Source organism: Caretta caretta, chromosome 6 (assembly GCF_965140235.1).
Source record: "Caretta caretta isolate rCarCar2 chromosome 6, rCarCar1.hap1, whole genome shotgun sequence".
NCBI lineage: Eukaryota > Metazoa > Chordata > Testudines > Cheloniidae > Caretta > Caretta caretta.
The window spans coordinates 25,422,403-25,447,582 of NC_134211.1; the positions used below are offsets into that span (position 1 = coordinate 25,422,403).

The 25,180-nt window shown below is 42.1% G+C and overlaps 1 protein-coding gene and 1 long non-coding RNA gene across 9 annotated transcripts in view; one reads left to right on the forward strand and one right to left on the reverse strand.

Annotated features, from left to right (window-relative positions):
- LOC125637711 (uncharacterized) overlaps positions 1-4,572 on the reverse strand; it is a 66,338-nt gene extending 61,766 nt beyond the window's left edge. For all 6 annotated transcript variants that reach the window (XR_012668879.1, XR_012668882.1, XR_012668878.1 and 3 more), the window contains exon 1: positions 4,347-4,572. This is a non-coding gene — a long non-coding RNA (uncharacterized LOC125637711). The remainder of the gene's footprint in view (positions 1-4,346) is intronic.
- The window catches only part of KCNQ1 (potassium voltage-gated channel subfamily Q member 1), a 533,253-nt gene that overhangs the window by 262,473 nt on the left and 245,600 nt on the right, over positions 1-25,180 (forward strand). The window lies entirely within an intron of this gene.

Genomic DNA, 25,180 nt, shown 5'->3' on the forward strand with positions numbered 1-25,180 from the left:
CAGAAGGTCACCAGGACTCCCTAAAAACGATGAAAACTAGCCAAGGTCTGTTGGACTGAAAAATAGAAGATCATGGGGCCTGCTTATAGCCTCCATACGGTCAAATAAATACCCAGGTTTTTAGATTATTTTTTTAACTAGTCCTGAACTTTTTTAAACCTTTTGAGTTTTCCCTGCACTGCGCCTGATTTTCATTTACATTAAAACCCCTTCACACCATTCTGATAATGTAAAAAGAGACTTTAAAATAATTGGCAGTGTAAAGCAGCCTTAACTGTAAAGTTGTGGTGTACATGGGGTTGTGTGTGCTCTTGCACTTTTTGCAAAGTTGTGTTATGTAAAAGCATCACATGTGATGACTATCACAACTTCTGCATCTATGGGACAGGGAATGTAAGATCTAATGGGGTTCTTCCTATGATAGGAGACATGATCTTTAAGAACTTCCTGAAAATTGTATGAGTTTTGAGGTCCTGGTTATTACAATATCCAAGTACAAACTGAAAATACACAAAAATGGATAAACAAAAATGCATAAACACTCCAGCTGTTAGATTTGTGGAAAATTTTCATTTGAGGGTAGCTATGTTTTGGACAAGTTGAGTATGTTTTACTTTCCTCCAGGTCTACTGTCTCAATACATTATTGTACAAAACAGATTGTACTGCAGATCACTTATGGGTGGATTCTGGTGAAATTTTTCACATCTAAGGGTGCAATGTTATGACCATAAAGGAGACACTTGCTTTTCAGAAGTGAGGCGCACCTGCAGCTCATGTTGACATCACTGGGATTGTCATGGTTAAAAGGTTATCTATATCTTTCTCTGTATAATTCATAACACCTCTCAGGTGTCAGGTGTTACTTGTTCATGCCTTTACTTCTTATGGGGTGGAATCCCATGATTATCCCACTTTCAGATGTGCCTTGGGTTACAGAACCCTGTGTCAATTGTGCTTATGCAGCTGGTCCAAATGAGTTCAGACGTGGCAGTTCTTCCTTTTGGGAGTCTGTGATCGGTAGTGTACAGTGACCAGACAGCCTTCATAAAACCAAACGAATGTTTGTTTTAACAGTAGGAACAAGCCATTTAGAGAAAAAGGGTTTTAAAACAATAATCTACAGTAGACTCATGTCTATCTTACCTATAGGCCCTAGGCAGGCTTAACTTCTTCAGATGCCCCAGCAGGTGTCTGGGCCTCATCCTGGTTCCTCTGAACAACTCCCCCACCCTCATTCAACCAAAAGGGGTTTTCCTTTAAAACTGCAATACACATTTCATTCTCCAGTGTGCCTGGGCCTGTTCCCCTCCCTGCCTTGTCTTGTAAAAACCCTCAAGTATTTGCAGAGAAATGGCTTATCTTGAGCCATTGCAGCTTGGTTTTCCCCCATTAAACTAACTACAAACACTCAAATAGTAAATAGTAAACTACGAACACTCAAATCCCTATAACCAGGTCAACACATTCTATTCATACATTTTTACAGAGCAGCTCTAATTACGTCACATCGACACTCCTGAAAATCAGATTGCATATTGACATGAGTAAACTAAAATTAAATGTTTAAATTCAGGCACCAAAGTTTGAGCATTTTGGCCTAAGGGTAAAATTTTAAAATAAGTGTCTGAGGCATTTAGGAGCCAAAGTCCCATTTGACTTTCAATTAATCTTAGGCTCCTAAGTCCTTTTTGAAAACAGGACTTAGGTACCAAAGTCACTTAAGGTAAAATTTTCAAAAGCACTTAAGTCTCTTCTGTTTCTGTCTGCAGCATTGTAAAATCGATGTCATCATACTTAAAGAATATAAAGGAAGATAAATTTTCTCTTCCCTAATGCCTTTGCTGTCAGTTAAGAAAGACTGAGTTGCTGTATTGCATTGGTCATAGGTGTGTACTCTGTCTGAGTCAGCATATGTAGTGTATTGTACATTATGCTCCATGCAATAGGTTCAGAGGATGGAAATAAACAACTGGATTGAGGCTTCAGAAAAAAAGAAAGGAAAACAGATGTGTGAAAGCAAAATATATCTCTCAGCAGCCATAGACTCCTCCCAGAAACTGTCCTCACACCACCCAGATTTAAGGAACGGCTCTACTCATGAGAGCAATAGCAACACAGTTAAAAAACGGTTCAATTTCATGCCTCATTTCAGACATCATTAAAAATACTCTGTTTCACCTCATCCTCATTAAAATCCCCAAATAAGAGACAGGATCCTTGATTAATGTGAGCTTCAGGAAAAGGAAAGAAGGGAACTTCATAAATCATTTTTCCGTTTTTTTTCTCATCTCCTCCTCCCCACATTGTCTCCTTTTCTCCCTTCCTCTTGATTACCCCTCTTGTTGTTGGAGAGGGCATAGCATAACTCCTATATCCGTGGCAAACATCAACTCAATCATACAAAGCAGAGGCAGATTAAGGCTTATTGGGGCCCTGGGCACAAAAAAATATTGCACCCCCCCCCCCGGGGCTCAAGGGTGCCAGAAGTGGGGTGGGGGGGCAGGAGGGCCATGTCCGCCCACTTTTTTCTATGGGTGTAGTAGCCTCGGGCAGGCGCAGAGCAGTGAAAGCAGGGACTGCACTTCATGGAGGAGTAATCATCTCTCCTGCTGCAAAGCACAGCCCCTGCTCAGCCTCTTCCTGGTGGGCGGCTCAGGTGGGCCTTAGACCCCCTCACCATGCCCCACCCCCTGCTCCTCCTCTTCCCTGCAAGGCCCCATCCCCTGGCCAGGCTGGATGTCAGAGCTGGGCCATGGTAAGGGTCACCCAGGGAGTCCTGGCCACTGTGGGGAGCCCTGGACCCTCCACCTGCCTTCCCCTTCTACACAGGTTCTGGCTCTCCTGCGGGAGCCCCCGGGCCTGGGCCCCATGGGCTCATGTGTTAATCCATCACTGGATTAAGTCACCCATTGTTGTCTTCACTTGGGATTAGTGCTCTGAGCAAAATCTCTACAGTGCCAGCTAAACTCTTTGGTTTTATTCCTACTCACTCTGATTGTTTGGGGGAAGAAAAAAACATCTAGAATAAAATATTAAATGTGGTTGACTTCGTTCTCACAGCTGGAAGAAGGAAACATTAATACTCTGTTTTTCATTATGAGCGGCTTCTGATATTCTTCTTCAATATGGGCATGTGGAGTGCGGTGGGGGTAGGGATGAAGTCTGTGCATGAAACCCTGGTTCTATTTAAATCAGTGGTAAAACTATTGACTTTGATGGGGCCTAGATTTCACCATGTGGGCATTAGTGATGGGATAAAAGCAGGACCCCATTTTTCCACTGCCCAAAACTTATAAACTGGATGACTGTTCACATAAAATAGGACCCAGATCCAAACCACCCCTGGTTTTAGGGATATAGGAATTGCCACACTGTGTCAAATTACTCGTCCATAAATTCCAGTATTCTGTCTCCAACAGCAGCTAGCATTACATGGGGGAAGTGTAAAATCCCTGTAATAGACAATTCTGCAATAACATGACTCCAGTAACATAGAGGAAGACTGCAAATCCAAAACTTGACCAGCACAAGATTTTGTTCATAAAAAGCCTTCCTAGGTTTGCCCATCATTAGGGGATGTCAATTTCAGGTATCCACTGGATTCAACATTTCTCCCACTAAACCAGCTTTGTTAGTGCCATTGGCTTGATCAGCAAAACGGTAGAAGCAAAGAGTTAGAACTCGCATATTTGTGGAAAGGAAGTGAAGGCTGGCATGGTTGTCCTATAGTGCCCCTTGCTGGTAAAGAATGGCACAGCTGGCACTCCAGGCCTCAGTTTCCCTCCCCAAAGTTAGTCTCCTCAACTTTCCAGATAGTGGTCTGTGCTGAAGATGTGGCTTAGCCCTCCGGCCAAATAACAACAAACATAAGCGTCTAGGGTAGCAAAAGTCCAAAACAAACAAAAAGGTTCTTCTGCCCTTTGGGGCTTCTCCTCAGCACACCTTCTGGGCCCTGTTTCCAGCCCCTTTCTGAGCTACCTTTGAGAGTCTCTTCCTCTCTCCTGGCCTAGAGTGCTGGCCTGCCCCAGGCTGGTTCCCTGGAGTAAGTACCCTTTCCTCTGCATACCCTGGCTCATGGGCCTTCCACGGGACCCAGCCAGCCTGTGATTCCAACTCTAAACTGATCTCACTCTTAATCCTTTTATAAGATGTAGGTATCCATTAATCTATCACCTGACCCTCTTTCAACCTACCCTCTCAGGCTGGAAAGGGGTTAATTCATTATGGAAAAGGTGTGGCTGGTCCCATTTCACCTTAAAGGGGCTAGTCATCCTATGACAGGAACTCATCACAAATTTGTCAGCATTCAGATGAAAAAAAGTAGAGCAATCCACCACCATTTACCTTTTAGTCCATATGCACTGCCAGTAGATCTGCGCAGAAAACTTGTACTTCAGAGAATAACAAAAACTTGGTACCAGATACCATCTACAGCATTGGCCATAATCATAAAACAAGGCATTGCTCAAAAGAATTGTATCCTTAGAGTTGTCAGAAACTGCCTTATTCTCCTCTTATCACCTCTACAAAATGGGATTTTTGGCTTCTCTTCCCTTCCATTTCAGTTCTATTTCTTATCTCCTTTCCCCTTCCCCTCCTCTCTCTCCCTAGCCCTTAATTAACTTTGTTCGCTTTCCCTTTAGCCTTGATTCTTTTCCCTACAATCTTGTTCTACCGCTTTTTAGACTTGCTCCATCCCTTTCTCTCTCCAGTGGCCACGTTCCACATGATAGATTGCTGTCTGCTTCAGGCCTTGTTTCTATGAAAGCAGTTGATAGTGCTGCAAACTGCTGTGCTGGCAGGTCACTTTGAAAGACCATTCATGTGTGCTGCAACTGCAGCCTCAGGGGGTCAATGGCTGTAACCCAGGTACCTAGATGAAATTCTTGCCTCTGTTACTTAAAGGTGGTGGAACTAATTTGTTGTTGACTGTACCTGCTATTTTCCAATGAACATTTTTTTAACATAGAGCTTTTAAATGTCAATTGAATTTTTAAGCATCTGGAAAAATCTTAATTTCAGGCGGTTACGTGGCAGCATAATCTTGAAGTGAATTTTAGATTTATTTATACAAAGTGAGAAGAAAAGAGCTAGGCAAGGCCTTTTCTAAAGGGCATTGTATCTGATATCAAAAACATAAGCTAACATTGATGATTTACATAAATGCTACAACATGTCATATAAATGAAAGTTAGCATTTCATATTTTAGGCTCAACCTCTTGGCTGTATCATGTGGAGATTTAAAGTAAGTCTTGCAAAAATTCCTCTGCTCAGCAGGCTCACTCTTAAGCTAACAGCTAATACAGTGCAAAGATCAAATGGGTTGATTCAGGGTTTTTTTTTTTTTTTTTTTTAAACCTTGCACACTGAGATAAGATCTACATAGGACCAAGCTGAATATTTTTCATGTTACATCTGTGGTTTACCAAAAGTGACACTATCACATAATTAGTGATGTAACCTTTGAAACATTTAGTATACATGTGGATCTAATCATGCCTAATAGAGTTGTTATGTATTTGTATAGACTGTAGCTTCTTGTCCTTAATGTCTTTTTTTGCATGGTTTATTGGAGTGAGGTTTATTATAATAATTTTGGGCAAAAGTACAAAATTGACTGAACATTTATAAAACTAGTACTTCTTGAATCCTGTTTGATCTTGCACTGATAGAAAGGTTGGAAAATAGGCATAATCTCTACATGCTCATTAAATAGCCTACATAACTCATGTGGTCCGCGTTCTCTCTTCCTATAAATGGCAAACTATGTTCCTTTTTTATCAGTTACATACATAATAATTAAATAGCTGGGTTAGAAAGGCCCTAAATACCAAAATAGAAAGTGAATTGGTAACTTTTGTCAATTTTCTTTGACATAAAGAAAAGGTGTACTTGTGGCACCTTAGAGACTAACCAATTTATTTGAGCATGAGCTTTCGTGAGCTACAGCTCACTTCATCAGCTGCATCCGATGAAGTGAGCTGTAGCTCACGAAAGCTCATGCTCAAATAAATTGGTTAGTCACTCACGAAAGCTCATGCTCAAATAAATTGGTTAGTCTCTAAGGTGCCACAAGTCCTCCTTTTCTTTTTGCGAATACAGACTAACACGGCTGTTACTCTGAAACCTTTCTTTGACATGTTACTCTTGTGCCATATGTTTTCTGTAGCATATTCAAAAGTCCCTGGCTTTTTTTCTAGGCAGTATTAGAATATTCATTTGCAACTACTGTTCCCCACTCTGTGGCCACAGAGGGCCTTGATACATCAGAACTGGAATGGTTCCACTGCATACGGGGACAGAAAGATGCCAGGAACCTGCACCTTTGGAATGAACGCTGTTGCTCCCACCACCACCCCCTGAACTCCAGCACGCAGTGGGAGATTGGAGTTTGATAAGGGCAGTACTTCTGTGACTTGTGAAGCCACAAGCCATTCCCTCCTAAGGAGTAGGTGTACAGGAGCTTCTGGAGCTCCTGTAAACCTGCAGCTACAATAGCAGTTGAGAGCTTAAGGGCCTGCCTACACTTACGTTTTATAGCGCTCTAACTTGCTGGCTCAGGGGTGTAAAAGATCACCCCCCTGAGCACAGCAAGTCTGAGCGCTTTAAAGCACTAGCGTAGACAGGCTCCGAGCGCTGGGAGCCGTGCTCCCATGCTCGGAGCTAATCCCCTCATGGAGGTGGATTACCAGGAGCGCTGGGAGAGCTCTCTCCCAGCGCTCACGCACGACCACACTCGCACTTCAAAGCGCTGCCTCGGAGCGTTCCCTCAATGGTGCTTTGAAGTTACCAGTGTAGCCACGCCCTAAGGCTATGTCTACACTACGGACCTTACAGTGGCACAGCTATACTGCTGCAGCTGCACCACTGTCAGGTCTCCTGTGTAGCCACTCTATGCTGGCGGGACAGAGCTAGTCCCACTGCCATAATTAAACCACCCCCAACGAGCATCTCCTGTCAACATAGCGCTGTCCACACCAGTGTTTTTGTTGGTGAAACTTATGTCGGTTAGGGGTGTTAATATTTTTTCCCCACACCCCTGACCAACAAAAATGTTCATGTAGATGAAGCCTGAGTCAGTCAGCCTTCTTCTCAGCCGCTGCAGAACTCTCAGTGCGTTGCCTGTTAACTCCAATTGTGCAGCAAGCCAAGGGTTGTTCTTAATGTTCAGATTTCTCCAGAACTTCCTCCTCCATATTTAACAATCATATATGTCACATGCACTGTTAGCCTCCTGTGTTTACTGTACACCAATGACATCTAGTGATTATTAAGATATTGGAAAACAACTTATCTTTATCTTCTAAATGCAGCAATATTTTCATCAGCCGTAACACTGATTTGCAAACAATTGCTTAGGGCTCGTGATGGGCGAGGTTTCAAAAGGTTTGGAAGGTTGGTGTGAATATGCAACCAGAAGTTTCAGTCCTTTTCCCGATCTCTAAAATGCGACTAATGATATAGACCTCCCTTGTTAAAGTGCTTTGAGATCTGCTGATGAAAAACCCTACATAGGATTGAGGTATTGGTTAGCAGCAGCAGCAGAGTCTAGTCATCTTTGGTTTGCCAAAAGAGCAGCCTCTTTCATGGTATTTTTCATTCTACTGCATTTGCTGGAACATGGAAGTGAAGAGAGATTAAAAGATTGAAAAATACAATTAACATTCAATATTTATTTTGTTCACTGTTTATGCCCCAGGGCAGTAGCACTTGAAATAGAATTCAGCAGAAGTCTGTATCTGCTTAATTAGTTTCTCTCTCCATATTCTTATGAGAGAGAGAAGCTCCAACGCCTACAGTCTCCTGCAATTGCTTATTAAACTACAGTCAGATTTAAGCCATTTGGAAATGTAACATAAGCAGCACAGGCATGGGTGGCGGGTGGAGCCCCTTTGGGGAGGCTAACCCCTGGCTCTGCCCCTTCCACCTGTGCCTTCCCCACGGCCAGAGCCCCGAGACACCCCACCCCCCGCACACACACACACGGAGAAGCCCAGAGCACCCCCCCCCCTCGGCTGGAGGAGCTCCGAGCCCACCCTGCCTGTCCCGAGACTTCCCCCTCCCTTTCCCCCACCCCCACCTGTCCCCTCCCCGGACCCAACCCGCCCAGGGGAAAAGCATCTGTTAGAAGATGCTTTTGATATGCCCCATGCAGGTTCCAGAGTGGCTGAGAAGGCGGTATGTGCCTCCTCAGCCATCCCGGAACCTGCATGGGGCATAATAAAGCAAAAACTTCACCGCCAAACCCAGCAATCAGGGGTTGAACAGCTGCGGCAGCACCGGACGAGGCAGAGCCTCCCCTGGCCTATTTTACCCACTGCCCATGAGCACAGGCATTGGCTATGATCATATGCTAAAACATATGGGAAATCTCAGAGTGGGAGAAGCTTGTAATTCAAGACTGTTGTAAATAGGGTGACCAGATAGCAAGTGTGAAAAATCAGGACACGGTTTTTGGGAGGATAGTGATGGGAGGTATAGTTGCATATATAAGAGAGAGCCCCCAATATTGGGACGGTCCTATCTGGTCACCCTAGCTGTAAACCACACTGTACACATTTTCAGCCATCCTAGGAATGTTCTTGGAGTCTGTTAACCTGTGGCCTTTTCCTGGGAGCCCCCTTGTGGCCTCACGGTAGCCCTGCAAGTGGTCTCTTGCCTTAGTTTCCCTCTTGATTCTTCAAATAAACTCAGGACAGCTTTAGGAGTATATAAAGAGCCTTTTTTTTTTTTGGTGGAATTCATTTAGTGCCAAAAGTCCCACTACCCTAAACCAGAATCCCCCCAGAACAAGCCTAACAATTCAACACCAAGTATGGCTCTGGTGTCTCTCACCGCGCCCCAGCTCCCAGGCACCATACGTCGCTCCAGCCCCTCTAGCTGGGGTGTTTCTCCACCTTGTTTCCTTCCAAGCTAGGATTCCAGCTCTTTCTTGGAGACAATAGCAAACTCCCCACTCCATCATTTCCCAGCCTTTGGCCCTCTCTGGCACTCCAGCTTCAACTCTCCAGCTCAGAGAGCCAGCAGACATCTTCAGCCCTCTCTGGCCTGGGGAAGTGAAGTTTGTAGGTGACCCCTCAACTGCCTTCTGCGTTCCCCAGCCTGATCTGGCTCCAGTGGTTAACCAAAGAACTCTCACTGCTCCCTCCTTCAGGGCATCTCCTCCCTGAAGCTCTCAAACCTGCTCTGTTCTTCCTCTGAGCTTTACTCTCAGGAGTCTTTACTCTCTCTTTCTCTAAACTCTGGGTTCTGAGCTAAGCTAAGCTCTCTCTGAGCTTACCCCTAAGCTCTCTCTGAGTTCTGGCCTCCCATCTCAGGATTCTAGACTCATTTATATCTCCCAGAGGCAGCCCCATCCTCCTCATTACACCAAATTAGTGTGCACCTGGACTGGAACAGGAGAGCTGAGCCCAATTTCATTTAATGGGCCAGCTACCCTGTTCAGAGTCATTTCACTAAATAAGTTAGAAGGGCATAGCTACCAAAAAAAGATGGAAAATAAAGACAGAGTCTGAATTTTGCATGAGATGCACAGAGAGGGGCATTCCATAACTGACTGCTTGTTGGAAATCAGAGCTGTCAAACAAATTACAGTGATTACCTTAGAGAGCCATCCTCCAAGTTTTGTCAGACATAGTGACTTCAGTGAGACCACTCATGGTAGTGAGCCCTATGCCCAGTAGTAAATGTTTGCATGATCAGGCCCTTACTGTCGAAGCTCTTTGGCCAGAAAATATCGCTTAACACGTTTATACAGTGTTACATAAATTTAATAGCACTCTGTGATCTTTGATAAGGAGAACAGATTGATATTACTTTATTGTACCACAAGTTACACAATCAAACATGCAATACAATTGTCTGCAAGCATTAGAAGGGTGTAAATACTGAGGGGCCAGTTCTGTAATTCTTTTTCATGATAAACAGCACTTATTCATGTGAGCAGTCTAAAGGGACCTGTTCCTACAAGGGTGTCCTGAAGAACTATAACTGCAGGTCTAAATACACTGGGATGAAACTGACAAAATGGTGGAATTTGAGTTAGGAAAAAATATTTTGTAATATTGAGGTCTCTTTATGTCTACATTACGAAATTAGGTCGATTTTATAGAAGTCGATCTTTAGAAAGTGATTTTATACAGTCGATTGTTATGTCCCCACTAAATGCATTAAGTCGGCAGAGTGCATCCTCAATACCATGGCTAGCATCGACTCACGGAGTGGTGCACTGTGGGTAGCTATCCCACAGTTCCTGAAGTCTCCGCTGCCCATTGGAATTCTGGAATTGGTTAATTCTGCCAATGCCTGATGGGGCAAAAACATTGTCATGGGTGGTTTTGGGTACATGTCATCAGTCTCCCCTCCTTCCCTCCCTCCTTCCCTCCGTGAAAGCAACGGCTAGTGCATTGGATTCAAAGTGCTGTCCAGGGCGGTCACATTGGAGCACTCTGGGATAGCTCCCGAAGGCCAATACCGTTAAATTGTGTCTGTACTACACCAAATTCGACCCAGCAAGGTCGATTTTAGCACTACTCCCCCCACCAGGGAGGAGTACAGAAGTCGATTTTAAGAGCCTTTTAGGTCGATGGAACAGGGTTGGTTGTGTAGATGCATTCATTTTAAAATCGACTTAACGCGGCTAAATGCAACCTAACCTGTAGTGTAGACCAGGGCACTAGAGAGTAGTCCCCCTCAAAGCAAGCTGTGGAACTCCTATAACTTGAGTAATTTAAAACTGAACAGGATAACATGCTGACAAATACTCTGTATAGGGGAATTCAGCACTGGCAGGGAGATGAACATAATGGCTTAATAGATATTTTCCATCTCTGATGTCTGATTCAATTATTTCCCGTATTATGTATTTATGCATAGCCTGTCTAATATTCATTACTTGTATATGCATGATTTTAACGTTGATCAAAACTTAGGCACTAATTTGATCTCAGACCTAAAAAGCCAGATTCTGATACCCCAAAGCAGTAGATCCTTGTACCTCTAGCAAGCTCACTGAAATTAATTGAAAGGAACAAACTACTTAGTGGGAATGAAGTTGCATAATCCGGCTGTATGGAATTTCTGTGTGTACAAGATACTTGCTGGTAAGGAAATAGACACTTCTGTTTCCCTTTTGTCTTTAAGAGACGGCCCAATAACAAGTAAATGAAGATCCATCTCTAAATTATTTCAGAATGTTTGAGTATCATGGCTGTGCATGCAGTATGCAGGAGGTACTTGTACAGGACATTGCCTAGTGCCCATGCATATTGGGGGACTAGAAAAAAGCAGGAGCCATGCCAGCAAGACTGAAATGAGTTTCTGCTATCCTGTGTTTGATCTAGGGTGGTACAGCACCCACACATTCTTTTTATCATTTAATACTGTGTGAGAAACTCTAACCCCATTGAAGTCAATAGCAGAATTCCCACTGTCTTCAATAGGGCTAGGATTTCATCCAGCAAGTATATAAGGCTAAGCGTGAATACAGAATGTAAATTGGGGACCCTGAGCCCATGAGATTCTGGGTTAACAAACGGAGAAAGGGACTGACTTGATAACAAGGCAGCGTTTATCTGAGATGGAGATTTGATTACAATATGACATACTGTAGGCAATATTTCCATGTTTCTTAAAGCAAGTATTGTACCAGTCTATTGGTGTTTAGTGTAGTATCCAACTCCATCTCTTTATTTCCAATTATCTTTGGCTTTGGGTTCCTCTCTCTACCTCAATAATTTACCAATAAACCTCTTTTAAACAGTAACTGGGGACTATGTTGGACCTTTTGGAGAAGAAAACCTCAAGTCTGACCTCAGGTGTGGGGTAAGGGTTTGCGCATCAGGTTACAGATCTTGGACTCTTGTGATTTCACTCTCTCGCAAAACTGCCGAAGATGGAGGGTGACTAGGCTTGTCACATCCCCTGGCATGCTGAGAACACATAAGCAGCAGATATTTTTAAAATACTACAATCATGGTTTATTTGGATGAGCAGGCATTTCTAATTTGGCACCAGTCTAATGAAAAGATGTATTCCATTCCAGATTCCATTCATCGACGACAAAGATAATTTTTTGAATTTGGCCATAGAACTTACTTACAGTGATACGTCAAGTAACTGCCTCTAAGTCCAGTTTTTGTTGTACTTAAAGAAAAAAATGGCCAGAAAATAGTTGTGATTTAAATAAACTCTCCCATATTTCAGCTTCCATTTGGTGTGTTGGTATGTTTTATATATACTGTAATACATTAAAATAAGAAGCTTGCTCTTAAAAATTAATATAGCATGATCTACTCACAAAGAATGAAAGTGGGATTGTGACAGAGAAATGAAGGGCTCCTCAGTCTGTCAGAGAAAGGTATAATATGATCCAATGGTTGGAAGTTGAAGCTAAACACGTTCAGACTGGAAATAAGGTGTACATTTTTAACAGTGAGGGTAATTAACCATTGGAACAGTTCACCACAGATCGTGGTGGATTCTCCATCACTGGCAATTTTTAAATCAAGATTGGATGTTTTTCTAAAAGATTTGCTCTAGGAATTATTTGGGGGAAGTTCTATGGCCTGTGTTATATGGGAAGTCAGACTAGATTATTGCAATGGTCCTGTCTGACCTTGGAATCTATGAATTCCTGACAGAAGTCCTATTAAATAGATAAACAATAAGCAGTGTTTCAGAGAGCTGGGAAGGGTGTGTGCATTTTGCTTCTGTATTTCATTGGATGGTGAGGTGGGAAAGAAAGCAAACAGACCCAGATGAGGACCATTATTTGCATGGCATACTGGGAGGCAATCTGAGTGAATAGTTAAAAAAATAAATTAAAAAAAAAAAGCCTGAAAGCGTGACTGGAAGTCATTAAAACAAATACAGAAGTTAAGAATCTGGGAGTCCAAGAAGAGATCTGAAATGAAGAGATTAATTTATAGGAAAGTGAAAGAGAATGTTTCCCTTATAAGTCTGATTTCATCTTTCACTCTTTCAAAATGCTGAAAGGTCTACTTCGAAACTGGGAGGTGAAGTCTGTTGCTGAGGTAAACACTCTGCCCAATTTAAATAAAATCAGATTAAGGGGTTCCTAATTTATGATAGTGGAGGTTTTCACCTATCAGTCTTTTTTTATTATTATTGGGGGGGGGTTGGTTTTTTTTATTTTAGCCACTATGTAGCAAAATATAAAAAGAGAAGGAAAGTTTGCATTCATCATCTAGTTAAGTTGATTATCTATATTCAAAAGATATTAACAATTAAAATAGGATGGGATGTCAGGATTGGCTCAGGGCATCAATCGGGGAATGTTACCCCTTCCTTTTCTGTAAAAAAAAACTAAAGCTCACATGAGTGGATCCCCCAGTCATTAGGGTCTTGGAAGTTGTGAAGGCATGTGGGGAGTAGGAAGAGCGTCAGATTAGCTCTTTAGTGCCTGACTTCCCTTTCTGAAGCGCCTATTTAAAATGTAAATAGCTTTTTAAATAATTTCTACAGTTTTATGTTTCCTGTGTAGTTAACCTTAACTCTGATTTCCTGGCTTTTAAACTATATTGTTTTATCTTCACTGCAGTGTTTTTGGTAAGCATTTTTTACTCTTAAACTGTTAAGTCCTCTCAAGCTTAACTTTGTCTTAATTTTGTTGTTTGCCTGGGAATGATAGGGAAGTTTGGACACCGTAAATGTCAGTGCAGTAGACACAATCCAAGACATAAGCTGTACAGTTGACCCCAACCGTCCTAAAGCTTGTAAAACAAAGTGGGTTGTGTTTTTTGTTTTTTAGGGATCAGGGTGTGCAGATTGTGCAGAGCTTCTTCATATACAACAAAATGAAAAATGAGATTTTGCGTGGACCCCGTAGAGTGATAGATGCCTCTCATATTAATGAAGACGGCACAGGAGAGAGCAGAGAAAATGAATTCATTGTGTGGTTTCAAGCCGTTGCAGTTGGTTCACTGGCTGAAGGAGAATGATACAGCAGGGCACTCCCCTGAGACAATAGTACTTGGAAATGGCTATTAGAGGAGCTCATAATATAAGCAACAGAACCACCATTTTCAAACCTGGTTGCCTAAAATTAGCTTAGTAAATCCATATTTAGATACTTATCCTGATTTTCAAAAGTGCATTTTCTATTGACCTCATTGGGATTTACATATGCCCAGCACTTCTGAAAATCAGACCCCTTCTTCTAAGTGCCTATATCTGAATTTAAGAGCTTATTTTTAAACACCCAGGTTTGAAAACTTTGATTCAGGGTCAGTGGCAACAATTAGGGGCAGGGGTTAGTAAGAGTGAATGCCCCACCCCCCCGTGTTGTTGCTTAAAATTCTGTTGGTTGTGGAGCCATGGCTTGACCGTGTTAAAGAAGTGGTCCCGCACTAAATCAGTATGGCTGCTGACAGAGCAGTCCGGAGCATCACTCTTGCTGCGTTGTCACAAAACCACTGAAATTTGACTCAGTCACCCCCTTGTTCAGCTGCAGGGGCATCCGGATGAAATTTCAGTGAGCGGTGTTATGATCTGGAGCGTGGAGTTGCAGCGCCACCCAAATTTGGCCCAGCTGCCCCTCTGTTCAGATGGAGGGATAGCTGAGCCAAATTGTGTTTTGATCTGGTGCATGGGGAGTCTGTTCTTGTACAGAGGAGCATAGGAGAGTCCATCAAGAACTCGGCTCCTGTTGGCACTGCCTCATGTATTATATAGATAAGAGAGCGGGGAGACTCCCTGGGTAAGGGAGACCTGGGGTCCTTCTAGGAGGAGGGGACGGGATAAGTGGGAATGGGAACACAGTCCCTGCTGGTGGGAGGATGGAGGAGGACCGTAATTTAGCTCTCTGCCCCCACCCCCACAAGTATCTGAATTGGTGCTCCTGCTCAGGATATGCCTGCACAGCAGTCAGAGGTGTGATTGCAGCTCAGGTAGGCATGCCCGTACTGGGTTTAATTTAGCTTGCATCGCTAAAAATAGCAGTCAAGACGTGGTAGCACAGATTCTGGTGTGGTCTAGCAACATGAGTACGTACCCAGGGTTCCAGACGGGCTTGTACAACCTGCACTGGGAACTGTGCCACTGAATCTTCACTGCTCTTTTTAGTTAGTTTAAAGCTAGCTAAGCTTACACGAGACACAGTCACACCTCTGGTTGCAGTGTAGATGTCCCCTGAGATTATTTGCCTTTGAGATCAATTCATTTGAGGAGGGTAGTGTTAACACTAGAAAGTCTTCCCTTTGAGTACTATTAGCATGGTTTATTTTCATATCAAGTAGGCTAACTTTTGTAGACTGGGCATGATAGTGAGTATAGGAAGACTTCTGCCTTCCTTCGGTCCTCAGCCTTATTCAAGGTGTTGCAAAAAGAGCGTGTCCAATTTTTTCAGGTGCTGTGAAGAGAGACTGTTGGCTCAGTGAGAGTTGAACCATAGTTGCCTGTGGAAGTTCTGAAGTCAAAATTGCTTAACACTGACATTTTTCTGAATATTGCCTTTAGAGAATCTTGGCAGTTTCTGCAGATATTATCTATTGGAAATTATTCAAGGACGAAGTTGAGGAGGTAGTTCTGGTTTATAATAATGAGGAGGGTAATCTAAATTCATCACTGTTTTTATAGGCATTCATTGAGAGTAAGTAGTATGGACTGGAAAAAAAATCAAATCATAAATGTGAAATCCAGACCTCGCTAAGAGAAATGGAGAGCCAAAAATATGCTTTTAAAGAACACAGAAATAGCAATTACACCGAAAGTATAAAAATTTAGGCATTATCACTAGTGAATAGATTTCATTAATCTGCTTAAAGGTTTGGGTTTTTTTAAATTACACATGTACAGAGTGCCCATGAGGTTGCATGCTAATTTAATACAATGAAATTAATGACTGAATAAAGAATTTAGTCTTTAGAGGATTTCCATAGTAAGCAAGGATTAATGAGATTTTGAAATTAGCAGTGAATTAATTGCCAGGATTCTGCACAGCGTAAACCTATTTTAGATTAAATGACTAAATACAGGCCTGCATTTTGTGAAAATCCCCCACTCATTACTTAGTTCCTCATATTCTGTTTGGTCAGCACTACATTCCTAACCCCCTTTAGAAAGCTTTCAATAAATCCTATTGTTCGCCATCCAAATAATTGCCTCTAATGATTATTTATCATTTTTGTGTAATTCCTCTTAAAGAATTGCCTATAATGCAATCACATCTTTGCTCATATTTTATTACTTAAACTATATTAACCAATATAGAAATAGAGAAATGCTTTCAAATTCCTGAACAAAATATGGCAGATGTGGCTTTTATTAGATTTTTTTTAAAACCAGATTTTCATATTAAAGAAATCCGAGTCCGGTAAAGAACAATCTGTATTTTCGATACAGTTATCAAAAGTCCTTTGATCTCTTTTGTCATATTATTTGAAATATTATTGACCTGAAAATATACTCCTTTATTTATTTTATGCTTTTAAAAAGAGAATTTTTAGAGTGCCATAGTGCATTAAATAGAACTTGGGTTTATTTTGTTTGATAAAATTATTCAAATCTAAATTCTTAGATGGTAGGGGTACATTTATTCATATAATATAATATAAAATATAAAATTACTACTACAGTATACTGTTTCCATTTGAACAAGCATATGCTTTAGGATAGTACACACACAAAACGTTAGAAGTGCGTTACGGTTGCAAAGTCAAGTACTCAAACGAGTTGGATATGGGCATTGGAACAATTTTTATAGTGGGGGTGCTGAAAGCCATTGAACAAAACTGTAAACCCTGTATATGATGGAAACCACTTCAAGCCACGGGGCGCTGTTGCACCCCCAGCACTCCTAGTTCCAGCACCCCTGGTTGAATGCTGCTCTGGAGAACTGTATTCTATCCCTGCCTGTGCCACAGATTCTTATGTGATGCTGGGTAAATCACTTAAATTTAGCTGTCCACAGGTGGCTGCTAATTGCATGTTACCCATTTTCTGGGTGCCCAGCTTGAGACGCTGGTGTCTAATTTGCAGAAATGCTGAGCACTTTCAGCTGTGTTTGAAACCAGTGGGAGCTGGGCTTTAAACATATAAACGGTTATAGAATGCTAAGTACTCTGAAAAATTATGCCCTATGCATTTTGACTTGCGCATCCAAAATTAATAGATGAGTTTGACCTTAATCCCTGTCCCTCCATTCACCATCTCGAAAATGGGGATAATGATACCAGCTCACCTCACTGGGGTATTTTAAAAATGTCCATTCATGCTTTTGAAGCATTCTGATACTATTGTGGTGAGTGCCATAGAAAAGCCCATGAGGAAATGAATAATTCTGCCTTCAGAGCAGAGTCTGAATAGTGTGCAGTAAGTAAGGGAGGGAGGCCCACACTGAATGATGAGGGTAAAACAAAATACTAAGTATCATCCACCCTGAGCACAGAATGAGGCAGGGATGCTGTGAAAAAAATAGTATGTGATCATGTAATTAATGATTATATCATAATGCATGTGCACAAGGAAAATGAATGAAGGTTGCACAAACATTTCCTAACTTTTGAATGTTTACTTTGCAACCTTAGCTTTATCTTAATGTAGATTTTTGTGTGTAATACTATATGAGGTTGCATATAATATAGTATCCTTTGCCCTAAATCAAAGGCTCTAACAAAAACATTTAGTTGCACTTAATTTAGCAATCTAGCTGAAATTTTTATTTTAACAAAAACAATTTGGTGTTTTTCTAAGCATTTACACTATGAAATCCACATTTCTATTAATGACAGGTTTCAGAGTAGGAGCCGTGTTAGTCTGTATTCGCAAAAAGAAAAGGAGTACTCGTGGCACCGTAGAGACTAACAAATTTATTTGAGAATAAGCTTTCGTGAGCTACAGCTCACTTCATCGGATGCATTCAGTGGAAAATACAGTGGGCAGCTTTATATGCATAGAGAACATGAAACAATGGGTGTTACCATACACACTGTAACGAGAGTGATCACTTAAGGTGAGCTATTTCCAGCAGGAGAGCCGGGGGAGGGGGGGTGAGGGGGCGGGAACTTTTGTAGTGATAATCAAGGTGGGCCATTTCCAGCAGTTGACAAGAACGTCTGAGGAACAGTGGGGGGTTGAAGGGGGGAATAAACATGGGGAAATAGTTTTACTTTGTGTAATGACCCATCCACTCCCAGTCTCTATTCAAGCCTAAGTTAATTGTATCCAGTTTGCAAATTAATTCCAATTCAGCAGTCTCTCCTTGGAGTCTGTTGCATCCAGTGAAGTGAGCTGTAGCTCACGAAAGCTTATGCTCAAATAAATTGGTTAGTCTCTAAGGTGCCACAAGTACTCCTTTTCTTTTTGCAAATACAGACTAACACGGCTGCTACTCTGAAACCTGTCATTATGCAAGGCACTGAATTTAGCCGTATGGAGTGGAAATCTATCAACTTCATGAAAAAACTCATACAGATACAGACAGACATCATCTTCCTTTCCAAATGCAAACAGATGGACATCATACCAAAAGGACTGAAGGTACAAAATCCATTAAAACCTACATACCCACACAGACTATGCTGACAGCTTGTGCCACACGCTCTCAAAGAAACTGCGGAACCACCTGATCAACATCCTCTATAGCAAACAGGGAAAGCTTAAGAGTGAGCTCTCAGAACTGGATACTCTCATAAAAAACCAACCTTCCACACAAACTTCCTCATGGCTGGACTTTACAAAAACTAGACAAGCCATTTACAACACACACTTTTCTTCTCTACAAAAGAAAAATGACACTAAACTATCTAAACCACTACGTGCCACAAGGGGCCACAACAGTGGTTCCCTTAACCCACCCAGCAATACTGTTAATCTATCCAACTATACTCTTAGCCCAGCAGAAGAATCTGTCCTATCTCAGGGCCTCTCCTTCTGCCCCTCCACCCCCACGAACATGATACAGTTCTGTGGTGACCTAGAATCCTATTTTCGACGTCTCCAACTCAAGGAATATTTCCAACACACCTCTGAACAATATACTAACCCACAGAGATCTTCCTACCAAGAATACAAAAAGAAGGATTCTGGGTGGACTCCTCCTGAAGGTTGAAACAACAGACTGGACTTCTACATAGAGTGCTTCCGCCAACGTGCACGGGCTGAAATTGTGGAAAAGCAGTATCACTTGCCCCATAACCTCAGCTGTGCAGAACACAATGCCATCCACAGCCTCAGAAACAACTCTGACATCATAATCAAAAAGGCTGACAAAGGAGGTGCTGTTGTCATCATGAATAGGTCGGAATATGAACAAGAGGCTGCTAGGCAGCTCTCCAACACCACTTTCTACAAGCCATTACCCTCTGATCCCACTGCGGGTTACCAAAAGAAACTACAGCATTTGCTCAAGAAACTCCCTGAAAAAGCACAAGAACAAATCTGCACAGACACACCCCTGGAACCCCAACTAGGGGTATTCTATCTGCTACCCAAGATCCAAAAACCTGGAAATCCTGGATGCCCCATCATCTCAGGCGTTGGCACCCTGACAGCAGGATTGTCTGGCTATGTAGACTCCCTCCTCAGGCCCTATGCTACCAGCACTCCCAACTATCTTTGAGACACCACTGACTTCCTGAGGAAACTACAATCCATCGGTGATCTTCCTGAAAACACCATCCTGGCCACTATGGATGTAGAAGCCCTCTACACCAACATTCCACACAAAGATGGACTACAAGCCATCAGAAACAGTATCTCTGATAATATCACGGCAAACCTGGTAGCTGAACTTTGTGACTTTGTCCTCACCCATAACTATTTCACATTTGGGGACAATTTATACCTTCAAATCAGCGGCACTGCTATGGGTACCCGCATGGCCCCACAGTATGCCAACATGTTTATGGCTGACTTAGAACAACGCTTCCTCAGCTCTCGTCCCCTAATGCCCCTACTCTACTTGTGCTACATTGATGACATCTTCATCATCTGGACCCATGGAAAAGAAGCCCTTGAGGAATTCCACCATGATTTCAACAATTTCCATCCCACAATCAACCTCAGCCTGAACCAGTCCACACAAGAGATCCACTTCCTGGACACTACAGTGCTAATAAGCGATGGTCACATAAACACCACCTTATACCGGAAACCTACTGGCCGCTATTCCTACCTACATGCCTCCAGCTTTCATCCAGACCACACCACACAATCCATTGTCTGCAGCCAAGCTCTATGATACAACCGCATTTGCTCCAACCCCTCAGACAGAGACAAACACCTACAAGATCTCTATCAAGCATTCTTACAACTACAATACCTACCTACTGAAGTGAAGAAACAGACTGACAGAGCCAGAAGAGTACCCAGAAGTCACCTACTACAAGACAGGCCCAACAAAGAATATAACAGAACGCCACTACCCATCACCTTCAGCCCCCAACTAAAACCTCTCCAACACATCATCAAGGATCTACAACCTATCCTGAAGGACGACCCATCACTCTCACAGATCTTGGGAGACAGGCCAGTCCTTGCTTACAGACAGCCCCCCAACCTGAAGCAAATACTCACCAGCAGCCACACACCACACAACAGAACCACTAACCCAGAAACCCATCCTTGCAACAAAGCCTGTTGCCAACTGTGTCCACATATCTACTCAGGGGACACCGTCATAGGGCCTAATCACATCAGCCACACTATCAGAGGCTCGTTCACCTGCACATCTACCAATGTGATATATGCCATCATGTGCCAGCAATGCCCCTCTGCCATGTACATTGGTCAAACTGGACAGTCTCTACATAAAAGAATAAATGGACACAAATCAGACGTCAAGAATTATAACATTCAAAAACCAGTTGGAGAACACTTCAATCTCTCTGGTCACTCGATTACAGACCTAAAAGTGGCAACACTTCAACAAAAAAACTTCAAAAACAGACTCCAGTGAGAGACTGCTGAATTGGAATTAATTTGCAAACTGCATACAATTAACTTAGGCTTGAATATAGACTGGGAGTGGATGGGTCATTATACAAAGTAAAACTATTTCCCCATGTTTATTCCCCCCCTCCACCCCCCACTGTTCCTAGGATGTTTTTGTCAACTGCTGGAAATGGCCCACCTTGATTATCACTACAAAAGTTCCCGCCCCCCCCCCCCCCCGGGCTCTCCTGCTCGTAATAGCTCAGCTTAAGTGATCACTCTTGTTACAGTGTGTATGGTAACACCCATTGTTTCTTGTTCTCTATGTATATAAATCTCCCCACTGTATTTTCCACTGAATGCATCCAATGAAGTGAGCTGTAGCTCACGAAAGCTTATGCTCAAATAAATTTGTTAGTCTCTAAGGTGCCACAAGTACTCCTTTTATTTCTATTAATATTACACCTCATTAACACATATTTAGGCCCAACCCGGCAAACACTTACGTGCTTAACTTTCAGCATGTAAGTAGTCCCATAATTTAAAAATAAAACAAAAAACACTTAAAAACAAATGTACAGTCTTAAAAAATGTTTGCAACTTCCATAAAAAAACATAATGACCCAGCTTGGATCCAGGATCTATGTGATAAGAACATTTTCCTGTCAGTAAGAGTTAAATTGTCCTTTTATCATTCAGTTAGGTACAGTCCTTTTAAATTAAAGGACACCAGCTGAAGATAATTTATCAGATCACGTTTTCATCTGCTCGTGAAAAACTGAATACAATGGCTTGAGACAGGTGTGGTTTGGGCAAGTTTCCCTCACACATCAATGCGTATCTGCTTTATCTCTGATATTCCAGCCATAGGTCTTTGCCGCGCACACGCTTCCAGTCATGCCAAATAGTGTTGTGGTTTTGTACAAAGGTCCACAGCGTAACGTAACACTCTCAAAAACCCATAGTAATTTCTGTCCTGTCAGGATTTGAACCTAGGTCTCTAGAGGTAGAAGCCAAAGACGTCACTAAACCCACTGCACCAACCAGCCCTGACATATTACATTTAAATTCAATACTTATAGATATTAGTGAAAATCATTAAATAATAGTTATGGACTCTGACAGATTTTCACCTTGCTGAAAACACAATTTTCAGCATGTTCTGTGATTGATTACCCAGTAGTGAGTCTCACTAACAAGATGAACAAATTCCTTATTTTATTACCTGAAAAAAGAACAGAGCTTCTACCTAAACATTAATGCAGCAGCTGCCAGTACTAATTCTACCTCAGGAAAGCCAAATTTCAGATAGGTTAAGTAGTCCCTATGGACTCATTACAACTTGTCTTTTTTTAACGCACTATGAGTTTATAACAATAAATGTTGTCAAAAAAGATATATTTCTTCCTAAGACCAAAGATACCAAAGCAATAATTGTTTACCTAGTTTCTGAGAGCTATATTTCAGTGACTATATAAATGTGATTTTGATCAGTTTACAGTTTTTTGCTTTTAATGATTCTTACATTTTAAAAAAGAAAGCAATGTCTGTTATCTTCCTTAAATTGAAGCAAAAATAGCAGAACAACAAATATAGTGCAACTCAGCCAGATCACTAGTATGTGCTTTGTGTTATTCATTGCATTATCAGGAGATAACTAGGTTGAGGTAACATGTTACTGTATAGATTTTATTAGGGCTTGTCTAGACATGGAGTTATCCAATGCCAGCTATTCAGGAACAGCTATTCCTGAATAACTCCATGTATTCTGGAATAAGAATGCCTTGTTCCTGATTAGTTTAGCACACTTTGGGCTTGCGTACACATGGAGTCGTTCCTTACTAATTGTTCCTGGCCAGCTCTATTTGTGGACACACTTATTCCAAAATAAGAGCCCACACATGAAGTTAATTGGGAATAGTTATTCCTGAATAGCCCCATGTAGAAACAAGCTTTCAGATTCCTAAGTAGAGCTGGTTGGGAATTTTCCAATAAAATGGGTTTTCGATGGAAATGTATCAGTTTAGATGAACTTCTGATGAAACACAGGCAGGGTTCCATCAGAATCCTGCCTGGTTTCCTGCCAGCTTACCTGTTGGGCTAGTGGGGAGTATAGACTTCCACCTTCTGCAGCACTGCAGGAGCCTCTGTATGTGGGGGCTGCCTTGGAGTTAGGGACCTCAGGACTTCCAGCGTCTGCAGCTCCAGGACACCCTCACGTTGAGGTGCTCAGGGCGTCCAGCCTCCCTGTCAGCTCCGAAGCCCTCAAGGTCCCAGCTCAGCTCCTTACAGCTTTTAGGCTTCCAGTTCCCCATCAGTCCACTAGGGTTGATAGGGGAGTCAGGAGCCTTAAAGCTGCAGGAGCCACAGCCCAGCTGGGAGCCTCAGAGCTTTGGCTCCCAGGCTCAATTTCATTGTGAAAGTTTCAAAACAAAATATGCTGATTATTTTGACTTTTTCCCCTAGATTCTTCCTTCTGCAGGAAATTTCAAAATTTCCATTTTTTGTTCCAAAACAGAACAATTTTTGTTTCAGAATTTTGGAATGTCCTGCGGAATGGGAAATTCCAATTTTTAACCAGCTCTACTCCTAAGTCACTTCTGAAAATGGGATGAAGGCTCTTAAATCATGTACAGTAAAAATTTCAAAACTGCCTAAGTGACTTAAGAGCCTTCATCCCATTTTCAAAAGTGACTTAGGAACTTCAGAGCATTTTTGAAAATTTTAACCTATATAAGTAATTTTTTTAAACAAAAGCAGTTTGATGTAGAGTGAATAAATGTGCAGCAAAATAACTATTCTTGGTGCAAAATGAAGTATATATTCCCAATGAAATAGTTATGTAGCATGTTTGTTAAGAAAGGGACCCTCAAGGGGTTATTGTAAGCAATAAACACTGAAGCTAGAGACTGGTGAATATTTACATTTAAAAATAGAGGCAGACGTAGAGGGCAAGAAATACTGATTTCTGTCAATGACAGAATAAAATTCTAAATGATACAGTTTCACTCTACAGTAGAAACTTCTTATAATGATGGATTTTTTTCATATTAAACAGGTACATGGAAATTCATTACAACCAGAGTTGCAGTCCACCCTTCGCAGTCCAGTTAAACAATTCAGGAATTATGTTCTACTTTACTATAACTATATTCTGATGTATCTGAATTCACCTTGAGCCAGTGGACTTGTACAAGGCACTAGTACAAGTCTGCCTAACTACTTAGAACACTGTGTTCCATTTGGGTATTGTAAAAGATATATTGCCTTGAAAACGGACTATCTAGGAAGAGTCAGTGTGTTTTGAGGAAGGCTCAGTAGATTATCTGTTCTTGTCAGAGCTGAATGATCTGAAATAAGCACAGAGTAATATCAGAATTTCTGTTTTCAGGGGTCTGCTGTGCAATAGAGTAAGCTGAATAATTTATACTGTCGTGGGGCAGAATATGAAAATAATGAACTGAGCCTGAATGATTTTGTATACACCACAGTAAACGTACAGCATGATGTACTATACATTATCAAGTCAGGTCAATGACGCAATTACAGTACATCCACTCGATTAAAGGGACAGCTAGACATTTAGGAGCAGAGGAGGAGTGATGCATACCGAGATGAAACATGGAATTAGTGTGAACACAGTGGCAAAATGGGGGCTGACACATGCATGGAATTAAGAGGCAGGCAGCAACTTTTATTAAACTTTAACACGGGGGGGGGGCATTCCCCAGCCATCACCCCTACTCTCCTATACCAGAAATTTAACAGGTTCCAGAGCAGGGGGTACAGGGCTCCTTACCATATAACCCATTAACTGGTGCCAGGGCTCCTTACCATATAACCTGCAACTAGCACCATGGTTGTAGGGCTCCTTACCTTATAATCCAGAACGCATGGTGGCTCTCAGCCTGCCCCCCCAGCACTCTGCCCTCTCTGAGTCCTGCAGGAGGGCGGGATAGAGGGTGCACCAGAGTGGGGACCTCGGTCTCAAGGGCCACAAGGTCAGATCATGGCCCGCGAATGCCACAATGTCTCACTCTATCACCTGAGCCCAAGGCCCATCACCAAAAGCCCAAGTCTTTTACCTCTGGGAACCATTCATTTTATTCTCACAACTGCACTGGAAACTGGCTGCAAGTTGCACTGAAGAAATATCAGGCCCCCAGTACTTTAGTTAGGTACCACTTAACCCACCGTGGCTTGAAGGTGCAGCAAGGAAGGCAAAAAACTCCCTGGTCCCCTGACAATTGGCCCATGAGAGAAAAAATTACTTCCTGACCCCCCT